Here is a 24258-nt window from a genome sequence, read left to right as displayed (position 1 = left end):
TAATATATATGGAGTGAGCTTTCTGGAGAGCTGACTTTTTATCACATTAATGAGTAACATTTATTATTTTCTTATAGTTATCAGTTCTATGAAAACACGTTATTATATCACAAAAACCTCAACCAGATTTTGAGCCCAATTAGCTTCTGAGAGACTTTTACATTGCTTCACTGAAACTGGTGTATGAGCATCAGCGTCTTTGCCTCTAAAGGTACACTCACACTTTGTATTATTTCTGGTTTTGATTCTCTGCCTTATGTTTTCATCTGTTATTCATCTGTTATTTATTAAATACCTGTGGATGTTTCAGATCATGAAAGATTATTTAGCTACATGCTCAGATTTCACTCATTTAGTCTCAGGACAAGGAAACTACAAAAAACCTATGTCTACATAACATGAGATTTAGCTTGTCTAACAGGCATGCCTTAGTATAAAGTCATAGGAAACCTAGGTTCTTTACTGAAAATTAAACCCACAGAAGTATTTGTTCTTCAGCTAAGTCAGCAGGCTAGTGCTATGCAGCTCCCCACACTAAACTTGCAACAAGATGGTTGCACACTGTGGGTAGGAGAAATGGGACTTCCCTTTTCAGCAGCAGTAGTCAAAAACCAATTTTGAAACCAATCCATTTCACAGCACTCTTCGCACACCGTGGTGCTTGCAGAAATGATGGAGCTGTGGACAGAGAGGTCAGAAACAGCTGGAAATCAATGCCTGGGAGGAGCTGGTGTCCAAGATCTGATACAAATCATATAATGACAGTGCATATGTTGAGGCAACAAAATGGATTCTACCCTAAATGTCTTACATGCTCTCAATAATGTGTAATCTTACAACTAAGCTGTATTTTGCTCAAAACGAAATGTCAAGAGTTGAATGGAATGCTAAAAGAGATGACAACTCGTTGGAAAATTACCCATTTAATGCAGCTAACTACTAGCACTGAATGTGCAGGTTAGCATGGAGAAGGTTTTACTGATTTTGCTTTGACAGATGAGTTCTTTAGCATAAAATCATAGAATAGTTAGGGTTGGAAAGGACCTTAAGATCATCTAGTTCCACCCCCCCTGCCATGGGCAGGGACACCTCACACTAAACCATGCCACCCAAGGCTCTGTCCAACCTGGCCTTGAACACTGCCAGGGATGGAGCATTGACAACTTCCCTGGGCAACCCATTCCAGTGCCTCACCACCCTAACAGTAAAGAATTTTTTCCTTATGAATCTTTCCTTTAGATGATTCGTTTGTCAATCTTGTCCAGGAAAGCATGCTTGCTACAAAAAAAAAGTGAAACAATTGACACTGAATTTTATTTTAAGTTGCAAAGTCAGAATAAACTATGGAGCTGAAAATGCATAGTTTAATTTGTAATAATTAGCCCACACTTTAAATACCTGATATAAAAATTCTCATTAGTAGGTACTATTAATAATATATTCTTTGAAAACAAGGAAATAATTTCTTTATTCTTATATATTTGGGAGAAGAAAATCCTGAAAAATAAAATCAAATTATTTCCTCAAATTTATTTTTTAATCATAGAATCAGAATAGTTAGGGTTGGAAAGGACCTTAAGATCGTCTAGTTCCAACTGCCCTGCCATGGGAGGTAATGTATATTTAGAGGCAGGAATATTGTTAAGGGATTGACAACACACTTCATCTTATACAGGGAGAGGTAATTGTTCCTTGTTGATTAGATGCTATATCACGAGGTGCAAGCAGCTGGTGATGCATAACCGTCATTATAATTTCAGACTGTTATACCATTTCTCCTAGCTTTATTTACAGTTTTAAAGGCAGGATAAGATATTTTTATGGCAGGAAATTCAGTGAACATGTGGAAATAAAAAAAAAAGAGTAGAAGAAAGGGTACTATAATTTTAAACTGGGATGATGGTTATACACCACCAGCTGTTTATAGTTCAGTATTGAGAATCTAATTGACAAAGAATAATTACTACCTCTCTAAACAGGGTGAAGAGTGCTTTTGCTGTGATAAGGTTGGAGAATGGCCATATGAAGAAGGACCCAAATGTTTGAGAAAGGTAATTTTGTCTTTTCCTTCCGTTTAATAGCTTTAACATTTGAGTCTAAATTCTGCTCTGGGTTATATCTGTGTATCTCCACTGATGTCAGTGGGTTTGCCTTTACATAATGGACTTTGAAAAAGCAGACTGATTTTGCAACACAATTAAAGCATAATATTGCGCTAGTGATGTATTTGCATAGTGATCTGCCATCCCAATCAAATACAGACCTTAATATGTAACTATGTTTAAAACAGAGAAATTCAGCACACATCAATACAAAGACAGAAGGATCTACAACTCTGTGACATTTTTCTCTGGTTGAAATCTGACAACAAATCTCTCAAGAAATTCAGATTGATCATGAAAGGAAAATACCAGCAGATCATCTGACAGCACAATTTGAATAGTCATTGAACTAACATCCTAGGAGCATTTAAATATTTGGGTGGATATGATATCTGGGAATGGCATGAAAACAAAAGTGAAAACATTCCCATGATGATAAAGGAAAACATTTTAAAAGTAATTTGGGATACTTGTAGAAAAATGTCGTATTTCACAAGGGCCCAGTTGCACAAGAGCTACACAACAGTATTTCATTCTGTCTTTGTGTCTGTCTGCCTTCCCTTCAAAAAACTTTACAGTGGGAGAAAGGTATAAAGATACTAAATTCCTACAAGCTTCATAGAAGTATATGGCCAGCTGAAGAGAAAGACCTCTACAGTGATGTTTTTATAGTTTGTCAGAGATTTCACTTGAAAGACATCACTGTGTCTACTGTATGCAGAATTGTGCCATGTGGAGCAATATTCCTGGTCTTTAATACTCAGCATGTAGCCTTTACTCCTCCACATAGTACTGGAACCTTAGACCAATTTACCAGTCAACTAGTTACCTTTTTTGACATCACTGCATTTCAGTTATTTGCTTCCCATTGATTAAGTGCCCCAGATTTGTTTTCTCTCTTTTTAGGAAGAAAACATTACATTTCTCAAACAGATTTTTGTCAAGTTCAAAACACGCTCTTACCTTGAAAACCAGAGTGCAGAATAGCGAAATATGTCTGAAACTCTGAAAAACAGCAAGAATAAACAAGTTGTGTTAACATATTCTACAGTAAAGATAAAAGTCTACTTCTACCTTTGGAAGGAAAGGTATTTCCTTGGAGATTAAAGGAAAAAAGAGAATTCATTTCCTCAGGAAGCCACATGATTTTCAGCTCCAAGTGTAGCAATGCATACCTGTAAGCTTGCTTTCATTAATATATACACCATGTGTGTATATTCACTATATGTAACAACCTTAAACCACATGTAACCATATCTATAGCAGTATAGATGAAAAAACAAAAAATCCCTACCAAAATATGACCTGACCCAAAGTCCTCCTTTTGAGGAAATGGTGAAAGAACAAGTAGGGCATGGAAGATGATAGTCATGCCATTTCATTCGCTACTATCAAGCATTTAGAGTGCAGTGTAAGAATGTGTACAGACTTTTACTATCATAAGTATTCCTCATAATTAGCATAATTATCTCACTGTTTCCAAGCTTCTGGCCACAACATAAATTCTAAATAAGAGAGCTCAGTGACCTAATGGTCACTGGTTTGAATTCTCTGATGAAGCAACAATTGCTTATTTCACTGAAGTTTCATAGCTGAAGGATTATTAAGAAAAAGGACTATGTGATGAAAAGGAATAAAAATGAAGCCACTGACTTTCTCAGCTATCTAAGCAGTTTTATCATCAGTTAAAAAACTATTCAAAATTTTTAGCTGAGGGCTAGATCCCTACCTGAATCCAGGAGATTCTTTAATCAGCTGAATGATTTTAAAATGCTGATTTTCCTCCCAGGATGCATTTGTAAAGAACAGCTAACTTCTGACTTTCTTTTGCTTTCTAGCTGACAAGACTGCAAGGTCATACACTGATATAGTATGCTAGCTGCCACATTCTTACTTTGTTACCCTAATGCAGAATCTCGTGGATGGTGATTCTGAGCCAGTTGCAAGAAGTTGATGTTTCTTTAAAATATTTGCCACATTATTCTTTGGGAAATAATTTCTTTTATGTTTGGACAATTTATGGTTCACTACAAAATGTCTGCATGAAATCAAAGGACCTATCAAAATGAAGACGACCTACTGAGATAAATTTATTAAATATACATTTTTCACAGGACATCTCTTTGAGGTTTTGTCACCCTTTCTCATTTGCATTATAAAACACATCAAACACACATCTTTATAAGTAAAACCTTTAAAAGGTAATCGGTGGGTATTTCAGAAATCACCATTTTAGCTCCTATTCAGAAAACACAATGAAAGTGAATTGGGGAGGAATACTGAAGCTAAAAAAAATAAAAGGGAGAAGAAAACATAATAATTTTGTTATCCTCTAAGCCAGAATGAATTTCATAAAAAAGATAGATATATTCTGATTTATATTTGTTTGAATGCAAAAGCAGAACCCTCTGAACCCTCCTGGGGGGGAGCACAGAAACGTATCAAACTGACTAATCTACTTTGCCACCTATGAGAAAAACATTGGACAGAAGAGATGCAAAACTGTCTGCCATCGCTGCCTCTCAACGCCCTCAAAAATGATTCACACTGCATTCTTCATACTCCATACCCTGGACAGTTTCACTGAACAGCGGTGGTGATGTCAAACAAGCTCTGTAGTTTCTAACTTCATAGCTTACAAATCTCACAGAGGACTTCAGATTTACTATTCCTCACATCCTACTCTTTCTGAATGGAAATTATTTTACAGGTCAGTACAAGATTTAGTCGTCTAAAATAAATTCTGCCTCAAACATGGGGGATAACTCCTAATTACTCATCGTGATGACAGAAGCTTTATGCAAATGTGGATTTCTTGAAATTCTAATAAAGCTGTTTAGAAAGTCTAAAATTTGCCTAAAATTGCAAGTCTGTGTATACCAAACTCTTCATCAGTGTTGACAAGGCTGGGTCAGTACGCTAGTTCACACCTGAACTAGACTGACTAAAGACACATATTTTTTCCTGCAGACCCTCCGAGGACCTTAGGTAATAGCAGCCTAAGGTGTGAAGCACCGAGCTTCACACAGCAGATTTGCCACTGCCATTGTTCTTTGAAACCACAGAAAGAAGATGACAATTATGGTGTTCACAGATTCACAGAAGGGCAGATTATTTAAGGTTTTATGGGAGTTTTATATTTCAAACCCCTTGCTCAGGACAGGGTCATCTACATCAGGTTGCCTAGAACAATGTCCAGACAGTTTTGAATATATGCAAGGATGGAGACTCCATAATTCTTCAGAGAAAAATGTTTCAGTGTTTGATTATCCTCATGGTAAAAAAAGGTGTTACATTTAAGTGGAGCATCCTGTATTTCAGTTTGTGCCTGTTACCCCTTGTCCATTTGCTAGATACCACTGAGGAAAGTCTGGCTTTATTTCCTTAACTTCTCTCACCCTATCCATCATGTATTTATACACTTTGAAAAGATGCCCCTCTGTCTGCTCTTCAGCTTTGCCTTTTAATATGAAAGAAGGAACATTTCCAGCTCTCTCAGATGTTTTCATGATAGATGCTCCAGCATCTTAATCATCTTTATGGCCTTTCACTAAGCTTACTCTAGTAAGACCATCTCTCCCCTGTATCAGGGAGCCCAAAACTGGACATAACACTCCAAATATGTCTCACCAGTGCTGAGTACAGGTGAAGGGTCACCTCCTTTGACTTGCAGGCAATGTTCTTTGTTATGTAGCCTAGCATGCCATCAGCTATTTCTGCAAAGACACTTTGCTGGCTCATGTCTGACTCATCCATCTTTAAGGTATCCTTTGCAAGCTTCTTTCCAGACAGCTGGGCCCCAGCTTATACTGATGTCCCGGATTATTCCTCCTTAGGCACAGGAACTGGAATTTCCCTTTGCTGAACTTTATAATGCTCCTATTTGCCTGATGCTCCAGCCTGTTGAGGACCACCTGAGTGGCAGCACAGCCATATGGTATACCCAACTACTCCTCCCAGTTTTTTTCTTGCTTGAAAACTTGCTGACAGTTCACTCCACCCCATTGTTAAGGTCATTAATGAAGACGTAAAAACAGAATTAGCCCCATATGGATTCCTGTGGTACACCACTAGTGACTGGCCTCCAGACAGATGCTATGCTGCTGATCAGCACCCTCTGAATCAGCAGTTCAGCCAGTTCATTTCACCTTCTCTCAGTCTTTGCCCTGTAATGATATGAAACCATGAGATTCACACTTTGGCACAGCCTGCTCTCTGTTTTGCCAATGCTATATCGTCTCTCTTCACAGTGCTGAGCTAAAGACCGATCTTGTGACTGCTGACAGCTTGCAGGAGGGGAATGTTATATGTTGCAAGCAATCAGCAAAACCACTGAAATATATTCAACAGCATGCATCAGTGGTTCCATCATGTCTGCAGAGACCAGGGAAGGGGCAGAGAGGCCTAGAGAATAGAGTGATTCATTGTGAAAACTCACAGTGAAAATATTTTAATACCATATTCATATTACTCTGAAAGGAAAAATCAGGAAAAGCAAAAAAAATGTAAGAGCTCAGACTCTCAGGCAAGAACATACTTTAGTGTTAGGCAAAATTCAGAATACCATAAAATCCACAATGTTTAACTCAGAGAGCAGAGAATAAGAATCTATGCATCAGGGACAGTTTAGAACAGAGGACAAGCAAGATCTGGAGTCAGACTCTCAATTAAAAAAAAAACAGCATCAAAAGCCATGATAAAATTTTAGGCTCTCAGCAGTCTCCAAGCTCATGTGGTTTTGGGGGATGGCACAGGTAGCTGTTTATGAAACTTTGGTATGGGATTGCAGGGATTCTTTTGTCTCTGAAGGACAGTGAATAGATGGTTAATAATGGTTGTGCCACTTTCCCAGGGCAACAGTCTTGAATTTTCAGTGATTTCCATCTACTAATTAAGATATGCTCTTAGCTATACCAAAAAAAACTGGCTGCAGTTGAGTTTGTTATCTTTATTGCAATGTGAAAATCTGAGCCTGAACAGATTGTAAGAGATCTCAGGACTTCCTCTGTGCTTTAGTATTTGTATCTGTGTATCCCAATCACAAGATGCACAGCAGAAGCTGCTGTGTTCTCTATAAACAAACCATCAGCTTTCACCATTGTCCTGGGTTAAGCAGTAGCAGTAATTTTTCTCCTACTTAGTAGCTGGTGCAGCGCTGTGGTTTTGACTTTCAGCCTGGGAACAGAGCTGGTAACACCGATGCTTTTAGTTGCTGCTCAGTAACGTTTACTCTGACCAAGGACTTTCTGAGTCACATGCTCTGCCAGGGAGGATGGGAAGCTGGGAGGAAGCAGAGACAGGACACCTGACCCAAACTGACCAAAGAGGTATTCCATACCACAGCAAGTCATGCCCAGTATATAAACTGGGGGCAGTTACCTGGAAGGGTTAGATAACTGTTCAGGTAGGGCTGGGTATCGATCAGTGGGTGGTGAGTGGTTGTATTCTCTTCCCTTGTTATTTCCCTTATCATTATTATTATTGGTGGCAGCAGCAGTGGTTTGTGTTATACCTTAGTTACTGGACTGTTCTTATCTCAACCTGTGGGAGTTACATTCTTTCAGTTCTCCTCCCCAGCCCTCCAGGAGCAGGGAGAGGAAGGGAGAGGAAGGGAGAGGAGGCGGGGGAGTGAGTGGGCAGCTGTGTGGTTCTGAGTTACCGGCTGAGCTTAAACCATGACAACCATATACTTCCAGTAGCTGTCTAAAAATGCAGATAGCATGAGTGTCTCGTGTCTTTGTACAGGACTCAATAATTATGCGGAATATCAGAGTTCAGCTGTCTATTGCTTTTTAGCAGGAATGGATTTCTTATTTTATAATTATTCAAAACCTGTGCTGGATATTTAGACTAGCCCTTTGCTAAAAAAGGTAGTTGACTGTATCTTTGAGTACATAAGTCCCAATGTCTGTGCCATGCAGTCATTCTTTCTGTGGCCTTACTTTCATTCTACCCAGGCTAGCTGCTATTCAAGTCCTTATGACATCTCTTCATTCCTGTTTATTTTTCCCATATTATGTCTTGTTTACAGAGAGCGCTTTTTGCTCTTTTGCAACCTTACCATGCTATTAAAAAAAAAAAGAAGAAACAATTTGAAGAAATTCCTGAAAGGGTTATTTAATATCAAATTTAGAATTGATCCCCCTAAAGCAGTCACATTCCTTGAAGGATTGACTAGTGACAGTTGCATTACTTTATCACTATTCTCACTGTTTGATTTGTTTAAAACCATCAATATTTTCATGCACTATGAGAGTCTTCTATGTTTTGTTGGTGGACATACAGTATCTAAAATACACTCAAAAATGCCAGAAGTATGGTTGATATGTTCATTATCTTTGTCGGTGACATGGACGGTGGGATTGATTACGCCCTCAGCAAGTTTGCCAATGACACCAAGCTGTGTGGTTGATATGCTGGAGGGAAGGAATGCCATACAGGGGGACCTCAACATGCTTGTGAGGTGGGCTGATGCCAGCCTCATGAAGTTTAACCATGCCAAGTGCAAGGCCCTACACCTGGGTTGGAGCAATCCCAGGAACAGCTACAGGTTGGGCAGAGAAGAGATTCAGAGCAGCCCTGTGGAGAAGGACTTGGGGGTGTGGGTTGATGAGAAACTTAGCATGAGCTGGCAGTGGGTGGTCACAGCCCAGAAAGCCAATGGTATCCTGGGCTGCATCAAAAGGAGTGTGACCAGCAGGTCGAAGGAGGTGATTCTGCCCCTCTACTCTGCTCTCGTGAGACCTCACTTGGAGTATTGTGTGCAGTTCTGGTGTCCTCAACATAAAAAGGACATGGAACTGTTGGAACAAGTCCAGAGAAGGGCCACGGGGATGATCAGGGGACTGGAGCACCTCCCGTATGAAGATAGGCTGAGAAAGTTGGGGCTGTTCAGCCTGGAGAAGAGAAGGCTGCGTGGAGACCTCCTAGCAGCCTTCCAGTATCTGAAGGGGGGCTATAGGGATGTTGGGGAGGGACTCTTCATTAGGGACTGTAGTGATAGGACAAGAGGTAACAGGTTAAAACTTAAACAGGGGAAGTTTAGGTTGGGTATAAGGAAGAAATTCTTTCCTGTAAGGGTGGTGAGTCACTGGAATGGGTTGCCCAGGGAGGTTGTGAATGCTCCATCCCTGGTGGTGTTCAAGGCCAGGTTGGACAGAGCCTTGGGCGACATGGTTTAGGGTGAGATGTCCCTGCCCATGGCAGGGGGGTTGGAAGTAGATGATCTTAAGGTCCTTTCCAACCCTAACTATTCTATGATTCTATGATTATTTCAGTCCAGAATGGTACAGATACATTATTAGTGACTGAAAATGGAAAAGCTACATCCTAAGATCAGTATTGTAAATGAAAGGAGCAATTCCACCTGTTTTTTTAATTTTTTTTTTCTAAAAAGGAGACAAGTTTTGTGATTAGAGCTTGATAACCTAGCAAAGGTTAGTCTGAAAAACCATGTAGGTTAGTCTGAAAAATTATAGTACCTGTTGGAGAATACTTAATCATCTCTATTGCCCTAACTCACAACTGATAGTCATCATGAATTTACAAAAATAATTTGCATTTTTCCCAGTCTGCCATTACCTCCATGAGCTGCACATATTGAGAATTACTGTAAAATTTAATTTCAAAATAAATGTAAGGAGGAATGTCTACTAGATGGCAAGAAAATAGCCACAGCAATAGACTGAAAAGGACAACTTTTTATGCTTTCCTTCCAAGGCACAGGAAAAAAAAAGCAAAAATCAAAGGAAAGTTATCACATAGTGAAATGGAATACTTGACTAGAGTTGTCTGCTTGAGGTCTGAAAGTAAAGCAGCATTGTTGTACACACACTGTGTAATAACTGAAGGTTTATGGTACCAAGTGACTTGGTACTTTCTCATAAATAACAGCCTCCATTCATTACATTTCTATAAAACTGTCATTAAAAGTGTATGCCATTCATATTTTGCAGCTTTCTTACAAATTCATTAAGTTTACAACTGAAGAAAAAAAAATGCTTACAATGTCTAAGATGCAGTATATTGGCAAATGCTTTGCATTTGAATATGCTAATTAAAAATAGCTGTTTTATTATGAAAGGCATTTTATTAAGTTTGAAATATTGCTAAAATAAAGAAATGCATGTAGAAAATAATTTTGTAAACAATGGTATCATAAGTATTCAAGATTTAGTTAATTCTTTCTCTATGTATCCCCAGTGTTCAAGCTGAAATCAATGGTGTGGCAATTAAGGGTATGAAATTATTATGACGCATTGTTAGTAAACTCTACTTGAGGCATTTTGGTTTTTAATTTACAGATACTCCACAAAAATGCAAATATTAAAAACAAGGAGTTAGCCCTAAAACATTAGTATAACAAAACAACTCGAAGGTATTGTCTTCATTTTTACTGTCTTCTAGAACTGTGAAGAAAAAAATCCTAAGCCTTTTCTGTAGTTTCCTGTACACAGGAAGGTGGAACAGTCAGGGTTTTCTTATAACGTAATCAGTTTTAGCATAATTGTACTCAGTGTCAGTATATACACTTTATGTCTTATTGAAGAATAAGACAAAAACATTCCATACAGCTATTATGGTGTCTCATCTTAAACACAGACATATAAGTTCAAGTGCAAAGACATTAGCTTTTAAATTATTTTGTTCTCAACTCTTATAGAAATATTTTGGCATCATTCAGGAATCAAGTTTCTTTGCTCCAGTTTTATTTCTGTTAATCCACAACGATTTTATAACCATAATGGAGGTCATTATGTTTCTGTGTTTCTCATAATATGTTTTCACCTGTGCAAATAATGTGTCTCATAAATGCTTTCTATGCATGAATATTGTCCTTTCTAAAAATACAAACATACTAGGCATAGATAGAATAATAGACTTAATAGTTTTTTTTTTTTTGCTATAAAAACATAAGACTTGGTATATGGCTTTCATTAAAAGCAAAGCAAAACACCAAGAAGTAGTTTTGATAAAACAAGCATTTAGTGGGGGAAAAAAAAGGTACTTAGCATGATGCCAGAAAGTAGCTTGTTTCCTTACTTGAAATTAGACAAGTTAGGAATTTGCTATAACATTCAGACTCCTTTCAAAATTTTTACAACTCCAGCAATGGAGTTATAGCAATGGAGTCACAAACAGCTAAGATTTTTTTCACTGTAAATCTGATTATGAAGTCACTAGTTATGAAGGCAAAGAAGAATGCCCCAAAACATATCACTAGTTCTGCAGAAACATGTAAAAGAATTATGATTATATTATGAATTCAACCTAAAATTAAGCACACTTTACCTCTTTCTAACTTCAGATAGAAACAGAAAATGTCTAATTAGAAATACAGAATCATAGAATCAGGTTGCTCAAGGAAGCTGTAAATGCTCCATCCCTGGCAGTGCTCTGGCCAGAGTCTTGGGTGTCATGGTTTAGTGTGGTGTTCCTGCCCATGGCAGGGGGTTTGGAATTAGACAATCCTTTGGAACTAGACAGTCCTTTACAACCCTAACTATTCCATGATTCTCTGTTTCTATGATTACAAATTAACACAACATCTATTTCTCTTCTGTATAAAAAAAAATATGTAAGGATAAAAAAATGAAGATAACTGGCTTCTTAATGCATGATTGTATATGTGTTTTTTTTATATAACCATTAATTTCAGTAAATGGATACTACAGTCAAAGTAAAAGTGAGATAGAAGTAAACGTTTGTTTCCTCCACAGTCCTACAATACATGGCTTCAGTTTCCATGGTTTAAGCAAACATGGCTTGAACACTTTAATTTAACAGTTGTTTGAGTTACTGAGTGTTCTTTTTAGTTTCATATTTGAACTAAAACCCCAAATGGTACAGCCAACACCTCTTTGTTCAGTTTGGTCTGCTTTTTAAATGGCATCACAAGCTGATGAAAAATAGCTGAGATCAAATGGCACATAATCTTGTAATTTGCCAGGGCAAGATTTTAAGAAAGCCTGTGACCTTCAATAAAATCTGAAACTGGGGAAGATGGCATTCGAAACATTAGAAAAAAACACTGCAGAACTCTTATTTCTACCTACAGCATTCTAAAATACTGCTTGAAGTAAAAAATGAGCAAATGAATGCAACCAATATTTTGGTTGGTTGCTGACTTCAAAACATTTATTTACATTTGTTCAAGTTTTTGAGGATTTCACTGTCGTTGTGATTGACACGACAGATAGAAAGAAAAAGATTTATGACTTCTCCTTATACAATGTCCAGACATATAAATTCTTTTCCAAACCCACATTTTGATTTGCCTCTGTGTCTTTCTATTTCTATTGTCAGTGTTAGAAAAATTGAACTGCAGCAAAGATAGCAGCTGAGAAATCTTAGTGTGCCTGCCACTAGCCTGAAATCTTGCAGTATTCCTACAGTTCATCCAATTAGGACTCTTTTTTTCAGAGCATGTTCTGAGACTCTGACCCCTGATATAGAAGCTCAATTTGCAGTAAATACTTGGAAAACTTATAAAGTTCTTATGAATTGAACAACTCCATAGAAATTACTTTGCCCTAGCTGTAACTTGTCTGACCATCTTTCCAGCGTGTCATATTTATTTTATATGCTGGAGCCAGCTCTAAGTCAGACATTTTTTTGTCATGAGCCACATTGTCAGGGCCTGGCAAAATATCTGCTTATAATTTTTATGACAGTTATGTTCTCTGTATTTAAAAGTGCATATATTTGCCACACAGTACTTTCTTCCTTTCCAATATTTATTCAAGCAACAGAAAAACAGGCTTTGAAGTGAATTGAAAGCCATTATAGCTGCTTCTAAGCTGCTAAGTGAGCTGTATTCTTTAGGAGAATGCTTGTCCAAGCCAGCTAGGAAACACTATAGAAATAAGCAGTAAGGCTGGATGTTTTTGTTACATATTAAATGTCATGATATCAGCAAGCAACTACAATTTACAAATACAATTAAAAAAAAAAATTACTGATAAAAATTCATTCTGAATTACAGTTTTGCCTTCTTTATATTCTGCAATACTGAATACACAGTTCTAAACAAAAAAACAACCTCTCTTTCGTTGCCCTTTAAAATTTCTTTGAGATTGATACATTTCCTTCCAGAAAACACTCCCAAGTCATTCACCATTTTTAGACAGGAAAATCATCTAAAAAGTCTCTGGCAAACTTTGGAATACAGTGATTTATTGTCTATCCAGACCAGACAAGCTTCTTAAAGGAGAGAGTAAAACTACCCTAACACTTGATAAATGTTTAAGGAAGATCTAACTTGTATGGAAAGAGAGTTTGGGGTTTTTTGCTTAGTCATCTGAATTTCTGTGGCAATCTTGCAGTATCAGTATTTTTATTTTCCATCATGATACCTTGACATGTATTTCTTTCCTGAAATATATAAGAATGTGCCACAAATCAGATCAGGAAATTACAAGAAAATAATGTTAAGAGCAGGAGTAGAAATTGCTTAGTTCACTGAGACACCAATTCCCCAAAGACAGTTATCTTAAAATGAATTTTAATTATTCATTCTAAAGCAGTCATCAAGTTCCTGAATGTAGACATAAAATATTCCAAACTTGATATGAGAAATGACAAATGAAATTCTTGTACTGTACTTTTAAAAGTGCATGTCTAACTTCAGTGTTGTTACCAAAAATGTTTCTCACTAGGCTTTCTGAGATATAAGAAATATGTCAGCTATAATGAAATTATGAGAGGATCCTTAAGACCTAACAGTTTAAATATGAAGTTACTAATTCAATTTCTACCTTAAAGTCAGTCTCTGTTATGCACAGAAGACAGTGAATATGTATGTATGTATGTATGTATGTATGTCCCATTCTGAGCATATATAATTTCATTTCTTTGGTTATGACATTACTATATCAGCTTCCTACATCATCTAAGTTTTCTGATGATCTTTCCCCCATCTCTGAGACTTCCATAAGATTATTGCACTCTGCTGGTGCCAAAGCTCTTGTCAGATCGAACACGGATTGCAGTCCATGGATTGCAGAGATATGTTTTGAAATCCAAATAAATACCTTATTTTGAACATGGGATGTAGAATCTGGATTCAGAGATCTCTTGTTGCTGCTCCCTGTCTCATCACAAAACAGTTACATTATTTATTTATGACTTAAGCAGACAAACTGAACACAGCTTTCTATCCTAGTATTTGTGAAATTATGAATCATCAAGAACCAATGCATCAGGACAGTCCTTGCCACTGGTATTAAGAACAATCTGATTAAAAGCTACAGGATATTTTATTTTCTCTGAAAGCAAGAATTGTATTTATGGGTTAGCATGAAAATGGTTAAAATGGCTATCTTTAATCTACACTGATGCTGATAGGGAGAGAAGAACAGAGAAACAACAGTGTGTTACAATGTCAGCCATTCCACTTCTTTGCTTCCAGAGATCCCGAGACCACAAAGCTACACCAATCAGTGTAATTCATAGGTCCCAACAAAATCAAATAAACTCAAATATATAGTATATTTTTATAGAACGTATTATATATAGAGAGAGACAACACATTATATATTAGAACATATTATAGGTTTTATAAAACATATATATATATATAAAGTGCTGGAAGCGTAGACTTGAAGAGACACAATCAGCTACCTCTGCATGTGTTTATTAGTGGACAGAATAAGAACAGAAAATGTCTCTTAATTCCTGTATTGACCTTTACTGAATTTTGGTAAAAGATTAATGATAGTACCCAGGAAAACTCAAGTGTTACTATTGTTGTGGGGAGTTGTAGACAGAATACTCTGGGAAAGGGTATTCTTACTAATGCATGTCATTAAATGGAAGAGACGCAGGACAAGTATGACTTTGCACCCCAGTAGTAACCCTCAAGCATATTTTAAAGTAAATTAATATAGGTAAAAAGGCATGTCCCAAGCCATAAGTAATGTATGTTTACTGTGTCTCATAAATCTATTAATCAGCTAAACTAATTAAAAAAAAATGCAAAGTTGGGTAGCACTTTTCCATCTACTACTGTAAGAGGATTTGTTATGTAGAAATATATCATCACGTTGATTTCCAGATATCACTGTATAAAGCTGAAATTGTAATAAATTATCGCCAAAATAATTTTGATATTAGGATTTAATATTGTTTCACTTCATGTGAAAAAAAAATTTTAGGAAAAATATTCAATGCAATAAGAATTTATATTATGCACAGGTATCACCAATAGATCAACTTTTATTTGAAATGAGATAAACACCATGTAAAAATGTCCTCCCACTTCTGGAACTAATTTTTGGCACATTCTTTTCTAAGGATTGATTCATAGTTCACATAGAATTGTAGAATCATGGAATAGTTAGGGTTGGAAAGGACCTTAAGATCATCTAGTTCCAATCCCCTGCCATGGGCAGGGACACTTCACACTAAACCATGTCACCCAAGGCTCTGTATTGCTTTTGCAATAGCAATCTACACAGCTACAGAATCATAAAATCATAGAATAGGGTTGGAAAAGATCTCAAGTTGATGATCTTAAGGTCCCTTCCAACCCTACACTAGTCTATGATTCTAAATTCCAACCCCCCTGCCATGGGCAGGGACACCTCATACTAAACCGTGTGAGACAAGGGGGCACAAAATCACAAAATGGAATATAGAAACCTTTAGAGTTAGTTTTAAGTAATGTTAAGTTTGGTGGCTTTGTAACAGTAGCGATGGAAAATTACTGAGATGTATGATACATAGAGAAAAAAAAATAGAGTACAGCTAAAGAACATACTGAGAATTCTCACAAGATAAATCGTTATAGTTGTGACATAGTTTAAGAAAAACAGTCTAGAAGAAACAGGACACAGGGATAAGGAGTGTCCAGGAACTGCAGGTGTCCAGGATGGGCTACAGTTAAACTAACTGATAAGTAGGAGGATAGGAGGATTATTATGTCTCTGGTGCTAATGAACCAATTAAACTGGTATGAGCATCTACTGCGCATGCTTCAAAGGCTGCCAGAAGTGATGAAGATTGTTGGAAGAAGTAAACGACCCTCAGAGACCACCACCACAATTCTGTACGCATGCGGGGAACTTTCTGGAAAATTATGCAGTCCATACGTAGCCTCATGAATATGTATGTATGCCCAGTGGCTATAAAAGGACGGCTTGTGTGGCAATGGGGAGACACACGTTAGGAGGAGCTATCCCCCATGTGTCCCAGTGCCACAATAAAGGATACCTGCTTGTCAGCTTGAAAACTTTGTTGGCAAGTTTGTTCCTGGAGTTTTCTCCGAATCAGTTGTCACTCAAGGCTCTTGTCCTTGAACACCACCAGGGATGGAGCATTCACAACTTCCCTGGGCAACCCATTCCAGTGACTCACCACCCTTACAATAAAGAACTTCTTCCTTATATCCAGTCTAAACTTTCCCTGTTTAAGTTTTAACCCGTTACCCCTTGTCCTATCACTACAGTCCCTAATGAAGAGTCCCTCCCCAACATCCCTATAGCCCCCCTTCAGATACTGGAAGGCTGCTATGAGGTCTCCACGCAGCCTTCTCTTCTCCAGGCTGAACAGCCCCAACTTTCTCAGCCTATCAGCCTACAGGAGGTGCTCCAGTTCCCTGATCATCCCCGTGGACCTCCTCTGGACTTGTTCCAACATTTCCATGTTGTTTTTATGTTGAGGACACCAGAACTGCACACAATACTCCAAGTGAGATCTCACAAGAGCAGAGTAGAGGGGCAGGATCACCTCCTTCAATTTGCTGTTCATGCTCCTTTTGATACAGCCCAGGATACCATTGGCTTTCTGGGCTGCAAGTGCACACTGCCAGCTCATGTTCATTTTCTCATCAACCAACACCCCAAGTCCTTCTCCGCAGGGGTGCTCTGAATCTCTTCTCTGCCCAACCTGTAGCTGTGCCTGGGATTGCTCCAACCCAGGTGTAGGACCTTGCACTTGGCATGGTTAAACTTCATGAGGTTGGCGTCAGCCCACCTCACAAGAGTGTCAAGGTCCCTCTGGATGGCATTCCTTCCCTCCAGAGTATCAACTGAACCACATAGCTTGGTGTCATTGGCAAACTTGCTGAGGGCACGCTCAATCCCATTGTTCATGTCACCAATGAAGATGTTGAACAAGACCGGTCCCATCACCGATCCCTGAGAGACATCACTCATTACTGGTCTCCAGCCGGACATTGAGCCATTGACCACAACTCTTTGCATGCAGCCATCCAGCCAGTTCTTTATCCTCCAAGTGGTTCACATATCAAATTGATGTCTCTCCAATTTAGAGAGAAGGATGTCATGTGAGACAGTATCAAACGCTTTACACAAGTCCAGGTAGATGACATCAACTGCTCTACCCCTGTCCATCAGTTCTGTAGCCCCATCATAGAAGGCCACCAAATTGGTCAGGCAGGATTTCCCCTTAGTGAAGCCATGCTGGCTGTCACCAAGCACCTTGTTGTTTTTCATGTTCCTTAGCATGCCTTCCAGGAGAATCTGCTCCAAGATTTTGCCAGGCACAGAGGTGAGACTGACTGGTCTGTAGCTCCCTGGGTCATCCATTTTCCCCTTCTTGAAAATGGGGGTTATATTTCCCTTTTTCCAGTCCTTGGAAACTTTGCCTGACTGTGACGATTTTTCAGATATGATGGCCAGTGGCTTAGCAACTTCATTTGCCAGCCCATTCAGGACCCGCGGATGGATTTCATCAGGTCCCATGGACTTGTGCTGGTTCAGGTTCTTAACAAAGTCTCAAACCAGTTCCTCTCCTACAATGGGCCTGAGGTCTTCATTCTCACAGTCCCTGTGTGTGCCTTCCAAGACTTGGGTGGTGTGGTCAGAGCCTTTGTCAGTGAAGACCGAGGCAAAGACGTCATTAAGACCCTCAGCCCTCCTCAAATCCAGGGTAGCCAGTTCTCCTGATAGCTTCCTGAGGGGGGCCACATTGTCCCTAGTGTCTTTTATTCACTACGTACCTAGAATCCGTTCCTGTTATCTTTCACACCCCTAGCCAAGTCTAATTCTAACTGGGCCTTAGCTTTCCTAACCTATAACTTTTCATTACTTTGAAACATCCTCTTTTGCCCAGAAAAAGACTCCTTTTCATGAATAGATCATCAGCTTTACCCCAATAATATCAAGGCTCTTTTAATTTTCAGTTTTATTTTTTACCCCAAGATATGTCCTTCCTGTTTCTCACTTCTCCTTTGCTTTTAGGGCAAACATACAATTATGAAGTACTGCTTTTATCTTTTTCTTCACTGAAGTTTCAGATACACATAGAATTTTGGATTTCAATATCCCATCATTCTATTTTATTCTACCAAAATATTCGTAGAAAATTATGTCAGATTTGTTTCATGCTAAACTTTAAAATTACTTTTGTTTTCCCTTCTGATCTTCTTTCTCCAGCTGAGCTTTTTCTCATGACCTTCTGTGTTGACAAGGGCTGTCACTGGAGGCAGCCTGTCACACTGTCCTACATTACTACTAGCTGTTCTTCCACTGAGGCTGTTTAATCTCCCACTATACCTAACCCTGGAGGCAATCAGCAATTGCTTGTCATGGAGTCATTAAGAGTCAGTGCCTTCCCTAATATTAACCACACTTTCTGAACAGAACAAGACATGTGTTTTGATGACTCCTGGATGATTTTACTAATCTTTCCAAACATCATTTATCCTTACTATAAAAATGGAGATCCTAATCTGTACTGAAGATTATTATCATGCAGGATATTTCAGCAAACAAAAAGGAATCTATGGACTGACACATATCCCTAGATCATCGTGACTTCATTTTCCTTTTAGCAACCCAAATAAAATATTGGAAAGGTTAAAACAGTTACACAAATTAGACCTTTTGAACAAAACCTATGGATTTACAACAGTATTTCAAAACAGGAGAAAATGGCCTCTAATAAATATGATTTTTTTTTTTAATTTTGTTTTGAAGATCCATTGTATTCAATAATTCGTGACATAGCATCTTTCAGAACCTAGAAATCCACCACTGTTTGACACCCACTTTCTGCAAATGGTTTCTGGAGAAAATAGTTTTTAAAATGTGGAATTTTCTCATTTTACACAAGAGAAAAGTTACTGGAAAGGTAGAATTAAATACAGAATGAAAGAAAGTCCTGAGAGAACAAAATATACTAGGAATACTGATACATGGCATACTAGGCATCACTAAAATGCTTTTACTTAATTTAGGAACTAACAACTTTCATTATGACTGAATTCAAAGAGATCATCTGAGCTAATAAGTTACCTCTTTTATATCTCTAGCTACTGATTTTATCTGTGGCATTACAGTTTTTACTTAGTTATACAGCAGTATCTCCTGTTAGTTTTCAGAAAGACAGAATATTCAGTATATGAACATTCAATGCCTATGTTATATTTCTGGCATACTTTTTTATTTTTATTTATCACAGCCTGTTTATACAGTCTTTTTTTTTTTTTTTTACTCAAAAGCCTTCCCACACTGGGCTCCTTAGCTGGTGAAATCAGAACAGTTACTGATTGTTGTGGAAGTGCAATAATTTCTACCAGATCAGGATCTGGTATCTTTTGTTTAAAAGTAGGACTCTAAGAAAGGAAAGTCAGTTACATTTCAGAAAGAATCAGAGACTATTGATTATAAATTTATGATATGCTGTGTTTAAAAGTTCACTTTTCTAATTCCTTGCAAATGAAATACCCTAACATTCTCACAAGTATATAAATATGGGGATAGTTATGTTTTCTACTTAATTACCTACTCAGCTTTTGGGTAGGTACCTCTGACACTGTTGCAAGTATAGAATTTTGATAAGCAATGGACTTTGTTTAAACTGTGGCCCTGAATCTGCTGAAGAGCAAGTAAAACCCTCTAGAAGGAGACATGAATGATGCTTAGATTATTTTTTAACTAATCCTGCTCAATAGTGATTTATTAAAAAAAAAAGCCCTCCTTTGTCAAAAGAATATTTGGCTTATTCTGTATTTTTTGTAATGAAAACTGTTTTTTAAATTTACCTGTATTTCTCATTACAGCTGTTAATTTTGCTTTACCATTCATATTGGAAAGATCTGAAAGGGTAAATAATTTCCCTTAAATAAAGTTAGTCATAGATAGAGACTTCTTATTTTGTGTAAGAAAGTAATTACAAACTAGTAATAAGCTTGTATATTTTTTTATTTTTTATTCCACAGAAATGTGTTTGTTTAAGAAGGAAAGGATAATGATAGGGAAATTAAAAAGTGAAAATAGTATCTTAGTATATTTAAATCCTCCTGATACATAGACTTACAATTTGTATATTTTAATGCAAATAGTAAGATCCATTTGAAAGCATACTGCCATTTCTGTATTTAAAGGAGTCACTCAATCTTTCTTGAAATCTATATTTTACACCATGATTTTTATTTGTTAGACTGTCAGTTTCTTTACTTTATTCCTGTGTGGCCTCTTATGATGTTCTTTTCTGACTTAGAGTTCAATTTTGCATCAGGACGTTTTTCACAAGAGGAAAGTTCTATGCCATCTTTTGAGACTTCACATTTAACTGCTTTGGCAACGCATTGAATTGTCCAAACTGCAATACTCTAGCGACAATAGGAAAAAAATATTTTACTTTCTGTATCTTTCTGTGATGAATCTTCCATTGCCTAAGCTCTCTTTGTGTAATGCAGTATTCATCACATTCATGCTTTACCACTCTTACCTGTTCTTTGTACAGAGGAACATTTGCTTCTTCAGGAATATCTTTGTCATGTGAGTATGATTAAAATAAACAAAAAAAGGCTCTTTTGTGCCTGTCAATTGGGGTGAGTGTCTAGTGATCTTTATCCAAATTTTACCTGTGCGAAGTTGCATAGAAGGACTTGTGAAATTAAATTTTACCTGTATTCTGAATGTGCTGCTTGCTAACTAGTTTACTTATTCTAACCATTGTTGGTATGACTAATGTTGAAAAGTAACAGAAACATTAAGTCTACTAAATAAGAATAAATCTAGACTTGCAAATATATGGTCATATTTCTGTATCTGAATAATTTCCCCCATTTCATCATTAAAATACTGATTTATCCATATCTGACATAATGCCACAGTTTGTCTTCATACACTATAAGGGTTTTTTAATGGGGTGCAAAGGTTTCTAGATAGAAGACACTTGGCAAAATCACTTGATGTTTATTTTGCTTCAGACTCTAACAGTGACTGTCTTTAAGTTCAGTTAAATCTTTTCAGAGTGGAAAGAGAACTTACAGTCAATCTTATTTTCTTGCTTATGCCACAGGCAATAAGTAGTGTAAATGGGACATTCAGCAAATCAGCTAATGAGCATTTAAACTAATTAAAATGTCATGAAGACTGTTTTGAAGATCTCAGTTTATAATTTATATGACAGTGGAGGTCTGACAAGAGGTCTCACAGGTCTAACATAGTAAATGTCCTCTTTATCCAACAACTACAATTTTTTTTTGAAAGTTATCTGGGCAGAAATTGAAAATAATGCTATGACAGATCTTTGTCATCACAGAATAAAGATTAAAAGTCTGTTTGAAAGATCTGGATATTTGGAAACCTGGGAATATTTTCTTGAGTGAAGAGAAAAAGGTCAAAGATTGATTAAAAAACCTGCTTATTTTTATCACTGAAAACCCACAAGCTGGATGAACTCCTTCCTGTCTTGTCATATGAGGATTCAAGGAAACAATATTGTGTAGAACATAATCAACAAGGAAACACATCCAGAGAACGGTGAAAGATTTTACACCTGTTCTTCTCCTTGATTTCTCAACTCTTCCATTCCCTACCTCTATAAGCCTTTCTCTTTTTTAAGAGAAACCATGCTTCTTTCTGAAAACGAAAAAAAAAAAAAAATGATAAATTCACTTTGGTCAGAAGTCCTAAAAGCATACTCTGGTCTGGAAACATTGGGCAATATGCCTTTGAGCATCCACATGAGTGATACTCTCTTAGTCCCACTTCAATAAACATGAAACTGTGTAATGTCACAGAGCATAAATGGCTTCCAGCTAAAATCCACAAGGTTGTTTTTTTTTAAGATAGTCCTGGTACTTATTTTGCAGAGGAAAGGGGAGGGAGGGGAGGGGAGGGGAGGGAAGGAAAAGAGAAAGGAGGGAAGGGAAAACAATGGTAAGGCTTCCAACCCCTCCTTTTCACAAAAAAAAAAAACAAAATTTCTTCATATTAAATGACATAATTTTTGACAGTTCAGGGTCCATTCTAAACATTTCACCAGTTTTCAAGACCTTTTAGGGGAAACAGTAATTTTGCTTTCTTCTAAAAATTTGTTTACTGCATGGTGAAAGGACTAGAGGGCATGACTTATGAGGAGCAGCTAAGCATACTAGGTTTGTTGTCCTCAGGTCAAGGAGTGACCGTGTTCCCAGGATACAAGGAAATATGGCAGGATAAAGTCAGATTGTATATTAGTAAAAAGTTATTCACTGAAAAGTTGGTCAAACACTAGACAGTGCTTGACCCAAGGAACTGGTCATAGTCCCAAGCCTGTCATTTTCCATGAAATGTTTGGACAATGCTTGTAGGCATATGGTTTAATATTTAGGTTGCATGTATGGAATCAGGATTTGGACTGGATCTTTGCAGGTCTCTTCCAGCTCAGAATATTATATAATTCTATGACATCTACCTTGACCTTACTGTTGTCATGAAGAGGCTTATTTATTTACTTTTCAATTTTCTTACATGTCTGCTCCTAGTCAATTTTTATACCTGGCAAGGGATATACATGCTTGGCTTAGTCTTGTGAACTGTTTTTTTTAATATCTAGATTTTTTTTTCCCATGGAGAATATTACATATTTTCTTTTATTGTATTTTCATTAACAGTATTTCTCTTACAGAAAATAAGAGTTTGTAAGAAAGGGGAGTAAAGTCAGTGAGAGGAACTTTCCTTTCAATCGCTGCTTGCTTGTAGGGTTCTAAACAAGCAATAATTCAGTGTAAAAATATAAACAGCAAAAATTAGCTGCTGCTTTTTCTTTTTGTATATATAAACATACCTGAACTTTAACATTTTCTTGAATCATACATTGAACTTTCAAATGACAACTGCAAAATACCTATAACCTTCTAGTATGAATCTTCCTAGACTGTCTATGGACAATGTATCTTCACTTATTCTCAGGAAGACACTGTTTAGAAAATTGATTCAGGTAAACTCTTAAAATATCTGCACGGAAAAATTCTAGAGGTCACTCAGGAAATCAGTGTATCTTGGGTTATATTTGTTATATTTGGCATATTTGATTTGGCTGCAAAATAAGCTTACTCTTGGAGCTTCAGTACAGCTGAGAATCAGACCTGAGATGCTCAAAACAAGAAGGGGATTTTAAAAAATTTCTTCCATTTTTGGATGGAGGCTTTGGTTATTTTTTGCTGTTCTCATTTGTTCATCTGTCCACATTTGATCAAAGAAAGATGGACCACATTAAAATAAAAATGCAGTTTTCCCCCTGTTAAGTCAACAGTCTGACTGGTCAGTTGTTCTGTTGGTTAATTTCTGTCACTTTCTTGACCTGTCATTCCCTTGTTTACCTTTTAAACTTACTTATTTTAATTAAATAAACTCCCTCCAAAGTTATTTGCTATCATTCACAGTATTAAAACATATTAATCCTTTTGCGTAGAGCTTCATATCATGCCATTCCAGAAGTCAGCTTTCTCATATTATTCAAGGCCCCTAATTTACTGATCTTCTGAATTTTGTGCCATCAAACTCCAATGGCACTGAAAATACTTTGAGTATGGCTATTACTTATCTGTAAAGGCATTCACTCCTGTAAAGAGCCAGACTAGACAAGCATGCAATTTCAAATATTTTTCTATCATGACATTATTATAAATACATGATGTATTTGAAGAATTGAAGAAATATTGATTTTCTTCTTGGTGCAAATACCTGCCTCTGATGAGTGTATTATAGCTTTACTGGTACTCTTTTTCCATAAGTCAAAAAACTTACTTTAAAAAAGTTTGTTTGTGACTTTTGGACTAACATTACACTTCAAGTTTCTGTGCTCCAGTAGTTTTTATTGTTATCTAAAATATTACTTTTATCTTTTGCTTTCTATAAATTTATTTCTCTTTCATTTTTCTCCTACAAGGTAGTTCTTTGCAACTTACGATCTGAAA

This window comes from Pezoporus occidentalis, unplaced genomic scaffold (assembly GCF_034315485.1).
Source record: "Pezoporus occidentalis ecotype Australia unplaced genomic scaffold, CSIRO_AGI_Poc_V1 ctg29, whole genome shotgun sequence".
NCBI classification, from domain to species: domain Eukaryota; kingdom Metazoa; phylum Chordata; class Aves; order Psittaciformes; family Psittacidae; genus Pezoporus; species Pezoporus occidentalis.
This window is presented reverse-complemented; position numbering follows the sequence as displayed.